The 16340-nt window shown below is 39.6% G+C and overlaps 1 protein-coding gene across 23 annotated transcripts in view; it reads left to right on the top strand.

The window, feature by feature from the left end:
• The window catches only part of CHL1 (cell adhesion molecule L1 like), a 140188-nt gene that overhangs the window by 17936 nt on the left and 105912 nt on the right, over window positions 1-16340 (top strand). For 18 of the 23 annotated variants that reach the window (XM_030500969.1, XM_030500966.1, XM_030500957.1 and 15 more), the window contains exon 2: window positions 13938-14018. The exons of 4 other annotated variants lie outside the window; for them this stretch is intronic. The gene's annotated coding sequence lies outside the window, so the exon portion shown is untranslated. Of the gene's footprint in view, window positions 1-11484; window positions 11551-13937; window positions 14019-16340 lie in introns of all 23 variants that reach the window. One more of the 23 variants, XM_030500956.1, reaches the window with a different exon arrangement.

Below are 16340 nucleotides of genomic sequence, written 5' to 3'. Positions count from 1 at the left end.
TCAGAGGTGAGCTTGCTGGTTTGTGTGATACAGGAATAGCAAAGCGAAGATGAGCCTCACACAGAACAAAGGACCAGCAAGTTGCAGTCAGTTGATACAGGACCATAGAAAAATGTAGTTGAATAAGATCTTACAGGCTGTGCTGGGAATTTGGTTTGAACAGGATTTTAAATGCATTTGGAGGTTTCCTTTTCAAAGTGGAGTTCTTGAAATAGAATTTGCACACTAACAGAGGACTTCTGTTACTACCTGTGTTGTTTAGCTGCATGAGAAAGATGGAGATATGCAGAATATTCTTCAGCTTGCTTTGGGCAAGACAGCTGCTAAAGAAACTGCTGGTCTCCACCAACTGCTAAAAACTGCCTTTCAGCTTGACTTGCCATCGCTGCTGCCCTTGGGAGATGACTCTCCTTCCCTTACCTGCTCAGCCTTCTGCGGAGGGGAAAAGATGATGGGATTCTGCTGGTTCTTTGCCTTTGGACATGGCTGTGTTCCATCAGCCTGCTGGTATTTTTACCCTGAGGAATTGCTTTGCTCTGCAAAGACCATTGCAAAATAAGGCTGAAACTGTGGCTATTCACAGCGACTGAAGGAATTAGTGACTATGTTCTCAGCTACTGTAAACTGGAGGAGTTATATGAGAGTAGCTGAAGGAGCTTTCTGCACAGAGTCTGCAAGCAATACAGGAAGAGGAGCAGGTCCCCATCATCTCATTTGGGAGTTCAGGCAAAGGGAGTCCTCCAGTTAGGAGTCAAAGGATGCAAATGTGAAACACTGGTTAATTTAAGTAATGGAGAGGAGTAAGGCAGTAGCTGAGAGAAAGGACAAGTCAGGGTAGCTTATTTGGCAGGGCTTATTTGGTGGAACAAACCATCAAAACTATCTTCAAAGCCTGTTGTAATTCAGAAAGTGTGTGTTTGTCAACACACACATTTCATTTCTCATTTAATACATGAAACATTCTCTAGGTGGAAACTATGATTTTTCCTGCAAGTAGTGAGCATTTTGGACAATGCTGCCATCCGGCACGTCTAGGAGGGGGAAATAGGAAGGAAGTCAGTGAAGTGTGAGATTCCTTTGCCTTCTCATTCCTTGTCTTTTTAGCCCTTGCTTCTGTTGAAGTCAAGGTGCAATGTACACTGAATTTATAATGCAGTAGCTATTCCAGGCTGCTTTTGTAGATAGGGATGGTATCTCCCTGTTAGATACTAGATATGAAAAAGCAAGCCTACAGGCTGTGGTATGGATCCAGCCCCCCATGCAAACGAGATGTCTCCATCACACTGGCAAAGTACTGCTGTTCCCGGGTATTACAAGACCATGTTGTGTGTATTGGGCTTGATGAGACATGAGGCTGTTCAGGAGGAACCTGAAATGTGAATGTGTCACCATCCTGTCTGGTTCTGTGACAGGGGTTTCATGGCATGCAGACCCTTGAGTGCTGTGTCCTATCCTGGCACCATTGGGAATGTGCATGTTATTCTCATGTCAGTTGTTATCTTAAGGTGTTGACATCATATACTAAATAACACTTAAGCAGGTCTCTTTCCATTAAAAAATGAATTCCCAACACAACTGAAGTCAATGGGGCTTTTGTCACTGACTTCAATATGCCTCAGCTTCCACCTCATGACTCCATGGGAGGAAAAATAAATTGCTGCTGAAAATGCAACTGTCTGACATCCAGTGGGAAAGGCTAATTAGCAGTCAGTCATGGAGCTGCCATTGTGGTTGTCTGATGAATAATAGAACCGAGTACAAGTGATAAGTTGCCTTCCAAGTGGGTAAAGTGATTTTAGCAGATTAGCATGAGTGTAGGCAGCCAAGAAATATGGTATGAAAACCAAGTGTGAGATGAGTTCTAGACAGTAGACATCCACTTTTCCATCTGTCTGGCCTTTAAAATGTACTGTGTAGTTTTATGTAAACAGTAAAACAGGAAGATGTTGGGGATCAAGAAGACGAAGTCTTGTGTAACTAGGCTTGGTTTCTTTTTTTTTGTTGAATTGGGTTAATGATCTTAAAAGAGCACGAGAGAGATTTCAATGAAACTTCTTCTCGCTTTTTGCTTCTCATCAAAAATACCTCTGGAACCAGTCAGAGCATGTTTGGAGCTCTGTTGAAAGGATGATGGTACAAGCTGCACATGTGCATATTTTATGGATGCAGCTTCCATGCGTCAAGGAACTCCGGTTTGGAAACCCTGGTTCTAACAGAAAGATGGTTAGACCAGCTGGTGTGGTGAGCTTCTGGGATGAAGCACAAAGATTAGATGCTGGGTTTGCAGAGCTATACCCTTTGAGCAAAGCGAACAACAATTAAAGCAGAAGAAAGCAAGCCCAATGTAGTTTTAATCATTAGTTTCAGTTTGTACTTGGTCTTAACATTGCATGCAGCTTTGTGAGAGCATAAAGACAGCACTGTAATGCCATGGCTTTTAACTAGACCTGTTTATGTATTGTGGTTGGCGAAGCTATTGACTTCATATTCTTTCATGTTCTTTATGTTCCCTTCTGTTTTGATGTTATCGCTCAGTCATCTTAGCTGCGTATTAAACAAGAGACTACTTCAATATAAAATGATCAAAGGGGTAAGGGAACACAGGGCCGTAAAGAATATATGGAGAGCTCTGAGAGAATGATAAGTTGAATTTAAAGGCTTTTTTAAGCTGCTTAATTCCTGTTTAGATTTCTGATGCTACCAATAGGCAACAGTCCCTTTCTTTAAATCTTTTACTAAGGATTGACTGGCAGAATCACTGTTTTACATGGGATTTAAAGAGTAAAAGGCTACCCTGAAGGTCAAGCCCTAAGAGATTTTCTCTAAGAGCTCATTGATTCTACTAGATTTTTTGACTTGAAAAAAGACCACTACTTCCTAGATCTGCAGCTTGGATACAAGTGCCTTAGTATGTGCCAGCACAGAAGGCAGGAGCAAAAGTGTAAGTGCAGGGGAAAAAAAAAAAAGATGCTGTGGGGCAGACAGACAATGATTTCAGTCTCTTGCTTGTACAGTTCAAACCGGTGGCATTATTAGCTACTGGTCCATGAAAAAAGAAAGTATTATTTTATTGGTTTCAGAAATGGATTATAGTAACAGTGAAATTGGACAGAATAAAGATTTATGGTCACATCCACAGCTCGAGTAAACAGAAAGAGGATCTCTGCTTGTAATGGGCAATAGAAGGGCTTGCTGCAGCTGAGGAGCTGTAGGTCTGGTTTTCTTCACATATATAAATGAATGCACATGCATGTAACTGTCTTTATTTTGCACAAAAATTAAGATAAACATGTTTTTCCCATCCATCCTCATTATAATATTGGCTTTTTAAGTTGCCCAGTACTGTGGTAGTGATTAGCAAAATGAATCTGAAAGCCTACCCCATAGGCAAACTCTGAATTTGTGCTTTTACCTACTCTTGTGATATTTCAATCTGATTCATTATAAAAATTAGCATTTTTACGGACTAATTAGGGGAAAATGTTGCTTGTACTCTTTCTGAGATACAGAGATTCTCACAGCTTAGTAAAGCCAAAGAGGAGTGAAACATGATCCCCCCCCCCCCCCCAAAGGAAAACCAGAATTATTACTCAAATTAACTGAAAGATTGGGGAAATTTGAACTTAAATTAAAAAAAAAAAAAAAGGGAATTGAGAGAAGATTAGATTACTACTGGCAGTTTTTAAATTCAGAATTGCAAATCTAATTCAGCTATTTTGGTTCTTCAGACCTAAAAATATTTTAAAAGCTGTCAGTCACCATATTTTTTGTGATGGTTGCAAAATGAACAGTAGTGAGAATGAATAGTAATAAGTGAATTATTCAGTATTTATAAATACCAATTGATTTTCATTGTAAGTTTATATATTTCAGCCAGTATACATTTTAGTTTTTCTTTTCTTTTTTAAAACCAAGCTCGGGTTTTATTGGACCATAGCTGTCCATCTGAACATTTCTTAGTTTTTCTCATATTATGCTAATGAACCACTGCTTTTGAAGTTTAATTCTGCCAGGACAGTAAAAATGGGTGTCTGTGACTAAACATCTGAGGTCATCTCTTTGCAAGGGAAGTATTCATTCTTCTTAGTGGATGGAATACCATTATTTTAATCAGTGCAGGCATCTCCTGTTTTGATTGTTATGTTTTGATAATGATCTTGATTTACAGAGACACAGAGCAATGAACCCCTCATTTTGGGCTTCTCTGGAGAAGGCAAAAATCCCCATCTTGCACAGAGGGTAGAAGTTCAATTAGGGTTTTTGCTGTCATGGGAGGTTGATCGTGCTTTAATTGGCTCTGGCTGGCTGGCTTTTAGGCCATGACATTCTTCACCTGCAGTTGGATACATCTCAGATATGTATGGAATTTTTTATTGCATTTGAAAATGTTGCACAATGAATAATTATTTCCAAATAATGCAAGTGAATGCCCTATGGTAAATCAAGTGAGGGAGAAACCATTAAAATTGTAGCATAATTGAAGTTGGAAGGGACCTTTGCAGGTCATCGGGTCCAGCCTCCTGCTGAATATAGTCATGACTTTGAAGTTAGATCAGGTTGCTCAGAGCCTTGTCCAGTTGAAAATGGTAATTACCCGTTCAGGCTAGACAAACAGAGTTCTCCCAGCCTCTTCTCGTAAGTGCTGTGCTGCAGCCCCCTCATCATCTTGGTCTTCTCTGCTGCATTTTTCCAGTTTGTCAGTGTCTGTTTTGTAACAGGAAAACCAAAGCTGGACACTCTGTTCCAGATGCAGTCTCGCAAGTGCTGAATGGAGAGGAATAATTGCTTTTCTTGACCTGCTGGCTGTGGTCCTGCGAATGCAACCTAGTGTGTGCTTGGTGTTCATCACTGTCACTGCTGACTCCTGTTCAATCCCCAGGCTGTCTTCTGCAGAGCTGCTTTCTGCAATGTGGCTTTCCATTTGCAGGGCTTCATGTCTGCTTTGGCTGAATGCTGTAAGCTGTCTGGCAGCGCACTTCTCCAGCCTGTTGAGATGACAGTAAACAGCAGTCCTACTCTTTAGCACTTCGGCTGATCCCCAGCTCTGCTGTTATTTAGAAACTTGCTGCGAGTGCATTCCCTCTCATTATCTAAGTTGTTAATGAAGACATTACATGGTTAAACAGATTGTCTTCAGGAAGATTTGTTCCATAATCTTCTCTGGGACTGAGGTGTGGGTCACCAGGCAGTTGGATGTTGGTGTTTGTTGTTCCTTCTTGATCTTCTTGAGGATGGTTGTGACAGTTGCCTTTTGCAGCCATCAGAAGGATCTCCCAATTGCTGCAATATTTCAGACACAAACAGCGGCCTCAGATGTCAGCTTGTTTCCTGCATATTCATAGACCTGTGTAGGTCCTGTTTGATTAAGCGGTCCCTAACAAAATCATCATTTACTGTAGATAGGACTTCCCTGTCCCAGACAGAGACATTAGCAACATGGACCTGGGCAGCCTGAGAATAGGCCTTGACAGTAAAGACTGAGGCAAAAAAAGTAATTGAATGCCTCATCCTTCCTTTGTATCCTTTGTCAGTAGTTTTATTGACATACTCAGGAGTGATCAGCATTTTATCTTGGTCTTTTGCTGCAGGTGTGCCTATGGATGAACCTTTCTTATTGGCCATACCATCCCTTAACCGTTTCAACTCCAGCTGGGCTTTGGCTTTCCTTATTTTGTTGCTACAGTCTGGGCAAGGTTTCTGTAGTCCTCCTGGGTCTGGAAGTGGGAAGCCCATCCCCACTTCTGCCTTCTGTCAACTTCTTTTTGTGTTAGAGCTCAGTCCTGGATTCCATGTGCAGCCAGGTCAGCCTTCTGCCACGTCTGCTCCACTTCCCACTCATCAGGGCGCGTTGTTCTTGTGTTTTGAGGAGGTTTTCCTTGAAGATTAAGGAGCTCCTCCATACCCTTCTGCACCCCAGGGCAGTCATCCACGGCATTACACCTGCTAGTTCCTTAAGCAAGCCAAACTGCTCCCCTGAAGTTCAGTGTCAATATTATCTTTGATGTGCTCATGAAATCTCAGTTGCTTGTGCACCACCAGTTAGTTGCCAGCTTAGCAGATATCAAGGTGCTTAAACTCATCCAGGATGATCAGGGCCTTTGATTCTGAAGGCTGAATAAAGCTTTATCCACTTCCAGTTCTTGACTGGGTGGTGGGCAGCAAACATCCACAGCAGTTCTTGGGTGGGTGGTGTCTGTTAAACACCCACAACAGCATCCTCCTTGTTGGCCTCCCTGCTTCTGATCCATAAACATTAGCTTGCAATGAACAGAACACCTGTTTCACAGCACGGCTCCACACATTAAATTCTTGAGAAATAATTCTGATTGATTAGTCTCCTCATGAAAGTTCTGGTTTCTGAGCATACATTTTAACAGTTTTTAATCCTATCCAGTGCCTTTTCCAGCAGAAATGTATTTTTTCTGGTAGACAAAAAAATATTTTGAAACCCTATTGGACTCTAAACTCTTTGTAAGCATATGCTTAATAACCTTTCTTTATGAGAGATTGTTGGAATAAAGTCTTTTTGCATATCTAATGAAAGAAGGAATTAATAACATGCTTCAGCTTCTAAGTGCCAGTGTAAAGCACTCACTGAATTGATGCATTTTTTTCAGTTGCACTTTTCTCTTTGGGCTTTCAGCAGTTCAAAAGTTGCGGTACTGAAATCACTCATCTTGACCTCAGTCATCTCCTGTGTTAATAAAATGCCCTGTGCTGTTACTTAGGCCATTAGCCAGGGACTAGGAAGTGTTATTTCTGGCTCTGCAATTATCCTAATGCTGCAATTTTCCTATCTGAATTGCGGATAACAAAGATCTCCTTCTTTGCTTTGAGAAGCAAATGCTTTGAGATTTGATGATGAAAAGTGCTATATGAGGGTTCAGTATTGTTATATGCACAAATATCACTTTGTTTGCTTGGGTTGACCAATCTTAATAAGCAAGTGGAGAGCTGATGACCAAATCAAGATTAGAATTGAACAAATGAGATATAATGAACAACTTCAGTCTATTCACTTCTTTTTTTCCTTCTGTTTGAAAGTCATTAAGTTTTAGAAGTCAATCTCTAGAGAAATTTTTAGTTTGTAAATAATTTGCCAGTTGGGTTTAGAAATCTTTAAAGTTTGCTTTTTTCATAGTTTCACTTACCACTTTAGATGCCATGTAAGTTACTTATTAGTTTGTATGATCATTAGCAATCTGAACATAGAATTGCATATTAGGAGGTTAAGTTTTCAATTTCTGTGTTGGACATTTTTGAAGTGCATTTAAAAGGCATTTCCAGGAAAAAAAAAAATGAAAATGACAGATTAACAGTGAACAAACTTTACAATGGGAAAAATATATTCCTTCATTAAACATATACTCTAAATCTGTTGTGAAAAGGGCAGCAGCAAAATTGATTATTAAAAAAATAGTTTCAAAACCCTTTCCCCATTATTTGCACTTGGTGTCATGGGTTAGGTCCTTCTGGTCTTTCCGAGTTCATGTATCATGGCAGTTTGTGTATGATTGACTTTTGTATTATGAAAAAAACATCTTCAGTTAAATTTGCATACTCCCTGCATAAATTTTTAACCAGGAAACATTAGGGAAATAATTTGTCAGGTGGTGTAAATGAAAATAACTTCAAAAAAATTGTACTGATTTATATGGTTGAAGATTTGCTCCAGGGTATCTGAGAATGATTTGTGTGTTTTCGCACATGGGTGTGAACAGTCAAAATCTAATTTGTCTTTGGAAAACAGAACTCAGAAAAAAGAAACTAAGTTTTCTAGCTGGAATCTTTCCTGAAACCTCAGTATTTCAATAGGAATGCATGGCTCTTGTGAAAAATGGTGGATATATTTTATCTGGCATGTAGGTAGTCAGGATGCTGCCTTACTAGTACATGAGACATCCTTTTCTCAGCCCACGTACCATTCAGTTTACACGTGCTCTGTGTTGAAGAGCTCAGGGAGAGGTTGTAGCGCAGTTGTGTTGTGTGTTAGAAGGTTATTGAAATCAAGTGAAAGTGCGCTCTATACCTAAGGGACATTAAATGCAAAATCATTCTAACTAATAAGCAGATACTAAGTGTGCCAAATTTTACCCCAAGGTACTCATAGGCTCCTGTGGTGGTGTCGGTTTTGCTCGCTGACTTTTATTGACTATCAGGATTTATTGACCCAGGAGGGAAATATTGACAGAGGTGATTCTCTACCAGTCACGATTTCCCTTAAGGGCCAGTAACACCTGGTGTTCACTGAAATTTGAACTTAATGCATGTATGTGTGTCATGGCATGGGGTTTAGCTGCTGAACATTTAGCTACTGTGATCATGTGGCAGTGCTGCACATGAGACCACATGAGACCTGAGTGCTTCTGCCACAGACCTTGGCATTTTCTTTAGGCAAAAAATACCTGTGCTGTGCCTGGCTAGTGACAAGCCTGAGTGAGAGAGAGTGTGTGTGTGCATGTGTATGCATTAGCCTTTGTACGTATGTTAGAGACAAGGTGATTATCTTCTGGTAACAGTTATAGCAGCTTTTAATGCCATACATCCACATTGCCAAGTTCACTACAGACCTGAATTACATACCAAGACAGCACCATAACATTTCTTATGTCTCAGTAATTGTGGACCAGAATCTGGCCCAATATACTTGATTTACAAAAACATGTTCATGGCTACCTTCTTTTATTGGTACAGTAAATCACAGAAATTGCTGGCCAACATCATGGGATGCTCTTAGACAGCTGTGATTAATATTTCAAGGCTCTTTTCATATTCTGATAGTACTTTCAGTGATAAATACACAGATACTTGAGCAACGTGTAACATTGTACTTGCAGTAAATATGAACCACCTTATTTTATATGTGAGACCGACCCAAATCGCATTTTTTATTTATTTTTTTCCTGAGAGAAAACTGAAATATTGGCAAAGCATATCTACTAAACCGGACAACCTAATTTTATTCCTGTAAAATTAGTGCTTTCCTACTGTTGCTAAAAAGAAAATAATCATAATATTTAAGCGGTAGAAAAACTGTTGTACTGACTTTTCTCAGCCACCCTGCATCTTTGTTGAGTTGTATTCATAATGCACATGGATAAAATTACATGTAAAAATGTTGGTGGGTTTTGTTTTTTTTTTCTTTAACAATTAAGAGCTCTTTTTTTTAACTCAACATACTTGGTATTAGTCTGAAGATGTCATTGCAAATACTCCCTTTAGCACATTTACACTTATGTGGGATCCATGAGGACAGCAACCTCTAGCTGTGACTACAGTTCAGCTATTTCACCCTTTGCTATTTTCCAAGCATGTTAATGCATCATTTTTATTGTTTGACAAAACTTCATCCTTAAAAAAACCTTCTGCTATTAATATGCACAAGTGAAGTTTATTCCTCATTCACACTGGTGCTGGAGCTGATGGGAATGCTGCCCAGGTCTGGCTGCTGGGATTTTGGGTCCATTCATCCCTTTGACACCCACATGTCACATGGTGCACTCTGCAGTAGTATAAACCTTCATGGTCTGCACTGCAAGGCAGAGTTGGGTCTCAGCCCCCAGAAAGGCTTTGCTGCAGAGAATGGAGAGAGCAGCATCAGAGCTTCAGCCTGGCCAGCACTCCCTTTTTCTGACACCACTGTGCTTTGTCAAGTCCTTTGGGCCAAGCCTATTAATTATTTTCCTCAGCGTTGTGAGGATCTACAGCAGGCACGATTCAAGTAATGTTTAAATAGTTTCTCGTTTTCAGAACGTTATCTGAGCCTGACTCAGAGGCTTGTACTTGATTGATTCATGTATCTTTTAGGGAGAAATAGATGGATAAAATGTGAAGGTCACATTGCAGCAGGGACCACTTGTCCCTGCTCCATTCTGTTCTTCCTCTGCAGTCAGTAGATGGAGCAGCCTGGGAAGCCACCCGTGCCATCTGTGGCATGGCCAGAGGCAGCCATTATCCCAGCTGCAGCACTTGCTTGCGGTTCTGCTCAGAGACCAAGCAGCCTCCAGGTAGTTTGACACAGAGATCAGAAATGTCTTAAAGCCATCCTTGTTCCCTGCTGCTTCTCCCCTTCACACCATGTGTAACTTAGCTGAAATATAGTGTCAAATTCACTGAGTGACCAGCTGGGTGAATAAAAGTGTGAACTGCATTCCCTCAGTTAGAAATCTGTCAGCTCCCTATAACCTTTTGGAAGATTGAAAGACTAAAGTGACTGTACTTGCAGAACGTCATAACAATAAAATGCCATTGTGAAGAAGGAAGCAGAAGCAGCACTGGGAATCCAGACAGGCAGACACTTTGCCCATACCCACAGAGGAAAAAGATTACACTTTTATTTCTCATCTTTAAAAATCCCAACAGATTTACAAGACCAGGGCACATAATGACTTGGATTCAGGCCACAAGGTCTCTAGGTCAGTCATCATAAATCCAGTTTGTAAGGTTGCAGATTGTTCCCTTGTAGTACACAGGGCATGAAAAAACAAACAGCAGGTTAAATTTTCAGTATAAACTGGGAGACAGGTTTTCTCATTCAGACTTATGTTGTTTCAGTAATTCTTTCTTTTCCAGTGCTAGGAAAAGCTAGTAGTGCTAGGTGCAATCTTTTAGACCTTTTTTGCAGATGCGTATTTTCTGCAGCCTAGAAATGGCCATACGGGTACTTCCATGCACAGTGATGATAACAACACATAGCCCAGAGTGTCACAGGTCATCATCTTACCTCTCTGTGAAATAAGCCTTGTGGTTGATTTTTAAATGTAAGTAGCTTGTTTTGGACAGAGAGCCATCTACCTGAGTCGGGGAAGCCAGAGTCATCTGTGCCCATTGCATAGCTGTTACGTGGGAGGAATGACAGTGTTTCCTAATGACAGCATCACCCTGGATGGGAACACCTGGGGCACAGACCACCAAGTTGTAATTCTTCCCACATGTTACAGAAAAGACTTGGGAAAAATGAATGTATCACCTTCACCAGGTGATGCATGTTGCCAGGAGCTGACGTCACCTTCCTTGGGGAATTGCAGTATCTCTGAATGGAATATTGGATTTGAGGTGGAGGAGGATTGTGGAGATTTATGGTCAGCTTAGTTCCTTCTGTAGGACAGTCCTGATAGCTCAGTGGCGAAAGCCTAAGTGATACTCCTTACCAGTCTTTGACTTGAAGCTGCAGTAGGCTCACTTGAGCACTGAAATCAGGTCTTCTCCTATCTTTTCTTTTTAATGTTAAAGAATTTAAAGGGTTTGGGGAGTGATGAATTCTTATTGTCTCTATTACACCTGAAACAACTATAACTGCTATAAATTGGCTGGCTATAATCAACCCAATAAAAACACCCAGTGATATAGACTAGGTTACTGATACTGTATCTTGTGTTTGGTTTTTTTCCCTAAGTTTTCCCATACTTTTCACTGGAACTATTTTTGACATAAATCCTTTTCTTCAATCCATGAGCTTTACTTACTCTTCCTCTGTCTGCGCAGTACACTGATAACTTCAGACCTACAGACCTCTCCAGGAAATGCTATAAAGATTTTCTTCTAGCAAAAGTAAGTAGCCCTTCAGAAATCCTTTATCAGGTCTGTACTTTCCTGTTATGATTTGCCTCTGCTTTTTCTTGTTTTTTTTTTTTCTTTCATGGATAGCTGTAATTTAAAGCTTACTAGATCGATAAGTCCAAGATGCATAGCATAAATGGGAGAAGCAGACAAACAGCTGGTAAAGATAGGAGACAGCTGATTAAAAAGAATTCAGCTATAAAGCATTTGAGTTACTAGTCTCTGCTGTGATTTCTGAGTTAGATTAGAAAATAGGGGAGGGAGACATACAAATCATAATTCCTTCCTTTAGCATCTCTGATTAAAATAATGTTGAATTTCCTCTTTTTTTCATGTCTCTAAATAAAAAGTGGATTTTATTTTTTTTTTCTTTTTTTGGAAGTAGATGTTTTAATCAATTTGAAGTGAATTAGCTTAGAGATAACTGGGGGAGATGTAATAGCAGGAAGTCTGGACCTGATGTAATAGCAGCATCTCTAGTCTTGAACTATCTAAATCTAGTGCTGTGATAAACTGGAATCCTGAAAATAGCCTCTGTTTTATACTGATTCAGGGCATAGAGATTTTCTACTCCTCTTTGCAAGCCCTGGTGACTGTGTGTGGGACTGGGACTGGGTTAGCTGAGGCATGTCTTGCAATCCTTGGACCAGGCTGCCACAGCTTTGTTGGGTTATACCCAGCTGGCAAAAGCTGTAGATCAGGCAATTTGCATTTGGCATTACAAATTGAAGTTACATTGCTTTCTGAAGGTAAAGACACTATAAAAGGCTGAGTGTCTTGCCAGCAGGAGAGCAAACATTTCTAAGCTAGAGCCTCAATAGAAGTCAAGAAGGATTAAGGTGCAGCTGAAAGTAGAATTGAGGTTCCTAAATCACTGTAGAGCTTTAGAAAATGTTTTCTGTTCACATCAGAACCCATAATTTATTGACAAAGGGGCTGAACTTTAAAATATATGTGCTAGTGAATTGTGTTTCAGTGAAATTGCATACTTCTTTTGATGGGAAGGTTTGTGTAAACATTCTGTGTGTGCCCATAACCATAGGAACACTGTGAAAGACTAGAGATGTGTGTGGCAATAAGCATGTACATCTAGTACATGTACATCTATGTATGCTGAATTTGGCTATGTATAGGCCAAACTAGCAGAGATATTACAATATTAATTTGAAATGCTGTGGGAAAGGTGGTATATGTGCACGTGTGCACTTCGGAAGAAGGATTTGGTCTGCCCATAGGGAAATAAGTCTGTCTGCAACTGGTGAAATGAGACCAGATAAAGAGATTATCAAGTAGTGACAAGAAAGAAAATAGGTTAGCTGAATTTCTCTTTATCACTTCTTTTCCCTTAAGACATCTCACTGAATATCTTGTCATTCATAGAGAGTCTGGAAAGAAAATCACTTTTAAAGGTGACCCACAAAGGAAAAAAAGAGAAATTTTAGCTTGTGTGCTGCTTTTGCTCCTTAGTGGCACAGGGATATGGCCTGGCATTTATACTGTGTATGTGTACTTTTGGGAGAGCAAAAAAAGTGGTCTTAAAGCTCCAAAGTCTTCCTGTTGCCTTGGCTGCTCTCAGCACATAGCAGAGCCTCCTGTGGGTGCAGAGCAGGATGCTGAACAGAGGCTGGAGCTGGTGGTGCAATGTGGCTTAACCAGGAGGGAATATAGAGGTGCTAGCTCAATGGCAGAGGTGTGTCATGTCCATGTATACAAGAGATCGATATGGAAATGAAACTCTTGGACAATGTGTTTAAAGTGGAGGAATGTTACTGGAAGAAAACAGTTAAAGGATCTGTTTCCTCTTGAATATATTTTTCCTTCATGGTAATTTTAATTTTTTTTAAATTTTAAACAAAAATATCTGTTGAAAACCATTTTGAAATCAGGTTTCATATTAGTGGACTATAAGAGCAGTAATGTAAGTGGTGATTGATAAGATTTATTGTTTCTGGTTTTGTGTTATCTAGTGATTGCAATGAAATCTGAATCTTATCTGTTTGGTACTATATAAACACTTTACAGGCTTTAGAAAGCTTGTAATCCAAGTAGACAAGAAAGGCAAAGAAAGAGAGGGGAAATAGAGGTGCAGAGAAGTGACTCATTCCAAGGTCGCAAGCCAGATTTAGAATAAGAATCAGATCTCTCTTCAGCCCATTTTTTGTATTCCATGGGGTATATTGCTTCTGTTGTTCAAATATGGAAAAACCTGTCTTTTTCCAGCTAAACGGAGGGCAAAGAGAATGAGATCTGACATAAACTCAGTGATACAGAAAAAGAAAAAGAAGACAAAGGAATTGTAAAGATAAAGATGCTATGTTTAGATAAATTCAGTGTATGACATACTATTACTCAAATCATGCGTTTGTCTTTCTCTCTAGATGCAGTAAAGTGGGGAGAATGATTCAGATGTTAAACTGCACATTAACCAGGTGTTGATGAAGAAAGAACTGCATGTACTGGTTAGAAATGCCTTTTTTTTTTTCTATAAGTATTTGTGATTTGGATGTAAATTTTATTTACCTTTGGTTCTGAATCATAACAGTTAAAGTAATCATAAACATTTTAGACCCATTTGATACCGTTTCTGTCTTTAATATGCTTTCTATAAAAGCATAAACACGTGTGTGTATACTTATTTGTGCATGTATGTATGTTCTGAAATAATTCCATGTGTTGTTAATTAATTGAAGTATGCGGACATGTTTTCAAAGTCTGAAAGCTATCTAACGTCAAATGGAACTTGTTTGTCTTCCCTTTTTAGAAGTTATAGAAACAGTCATTCATTACCATATGTGTAGCTGAGCCCTAAGCTAGGCTTTATCCTGTTGTAGCATCTGATTGGTAAGGAGCTTGTGATATTACATTAGAAAAACCCAAACAAACAAGTAAAACCAAAAACCGACTTGGATCTGTTTGGTCCTTCAACCTGCAGGAAAAGGTGTTGTTATTAGTCTATTCTGATTATTTCAAAGCAAGTCTTCCAGCTTCCAGCAGCTGGTGGCAGTGGCCATGGGGCAGTGAGTTACCCCAAACACTTGAGGTCTGGATCCAAAGTGGTGGATGGACCTTGTCTTTCCTTAAAGTACCCCTGGAGACTGTTAAACAGTGGAAGAGCAGGGCCTTAGTGGTGACATGGCCAACAACTGTTCATCATTGAAAAAAGGTTTTTGAGCCACGAAGTTATTTATGTCTTGGGCTTCTCTAGTATAGCTTGTTACCAGGGAATCCAGGGAATTCTAGTGCTTGTGGACCCTTCCTGTAGTGAGATGTGCTTGGAAGAAATAATCACACTGGCAAGGGATTTCTATCCCCCTTTTTTTTTTTTTTTGTTAATCCTATAATGAAAGAAATCTCCTATAATTTTGTGTTCTGTTTCTTGTCTGTGGCTGATGAAGAGGGAGTCTGTGCTACCAATATGTGGAATTTAAGCATGCATTTCCCATTAACTTTTATTAATCAGAGCTTTAAGGTTAAAGCTTTGTGAATAATGGGAATTATTTACACCACAACTTTCTTTTACGATACCGTTTATTAGGATTTTCTGCATTCTGCTCACTGCCCTTGAGTACAGCACAGAGCAGGGCTGAGTACATCACTCTTATGTATCTGCTGTTGAATTTAATTTTGTGTATTTTTGTAGCCTGTAAAATTCACAATGACAAAGTTATTAATAAAATGTCTGAATATTGCTTTAACTTTTTTTAGTAATGTTTTTGTTCTTTTTTTATACCCACTGATTTTTTTTTTCCTTACAGCCAGTGATTGTTTCAAGTAGAAAATAATTTACTAATTTCTGATAAACCTTGACTAATCAGGCAGTGGGGTTCAGATGCTGTGTGAATATAGATCACCATAAAATCTGTTTATATTTTGATTTACCTCTTTGTGGGAGCAGCTCTGAACTGGGAAGTTCACTTGTCAGTTTGCAAGTTAGCTTATAAGCTTCCCCTCTTTCAAGACCAGCTGTCTGGAAAGGTCACCTTGTGAAGGCTGGCTATTTTTTGGGTGTGCATCAGCTAAGAGAATAAAGATTTAATTTGCTTTTCTTGTGGGACAATCTGTCTTGTTTCTTCTTACTCAAATTTAGAAACGATTTTATCATTTTGTTTGTTTGTTTGTTTGTTTTTCCCCCCAAAAACCCTTCTCCTATGTTCTCTGTAAGAGCATCCCATGGGCTGAGCTATTCCATTTAAAGGGAGAAATACAGGAAATGTAGGCATGACACTGGGTGTAGACTTGAGCAGATTTCTATGTAGAATCATAGAATCATTTAGATTGGAAAAGACCCTTAAGATCATTAAACCCAACCATAAACCTAACACTGACAAATTGATCACTAAACCATGTCCCTAAATTCCATGTCTATGTGTCTTTTAAATACCCTGACCTTCTCCCTTAGCAAGAGAGCTCGCAAAGTGGTGCAGCCTTTATAACCAGCTGGATGCTTGGCTCTTGGTGAGTCAGCAATGTATATGTTTGGAAACATGCTATTTTCTTCTCTTTGGTTCACAACTTCAAGTACACCCACTTTTCTAGTTAATATGCTGTTTCCTCTCCAACTGAACCATTTCTCAGAGCAGGGATCAGCCTTGTGACCTCTTTGCCCTGCGTGACCAGAGAATGAACCCAAAACCATCCAGATGGGGCTTCAGACTTAACTTAATATGTGCTGCAGTGGCTCTCCCACAAATAACTGCATTTACCCAGGAACTTTTTATTTAAATGTATTTATCCTCTTTGTCAGAGAGAAGAATTGTAATTAAGATTTCATTGCATTTAAC

Source organism: Strigops habroptila, chromosome 11 (genome assembly GCF_004027225.2).
Source record: "Strigops habroptila isolate Jane chromosome 11, bStrHab1.2.pri, whole genome shotgun sequence".
NCBI lineage: Eukaryota > Metazoa > Chordata > Aves > Psittaciformes > Psittacidae > Strigops > Strigops habroptila.
Note: the sequence above shows the minus strand (reverse complement) of the source record. Positions and strands in the feature narration are given on the sequence as shown.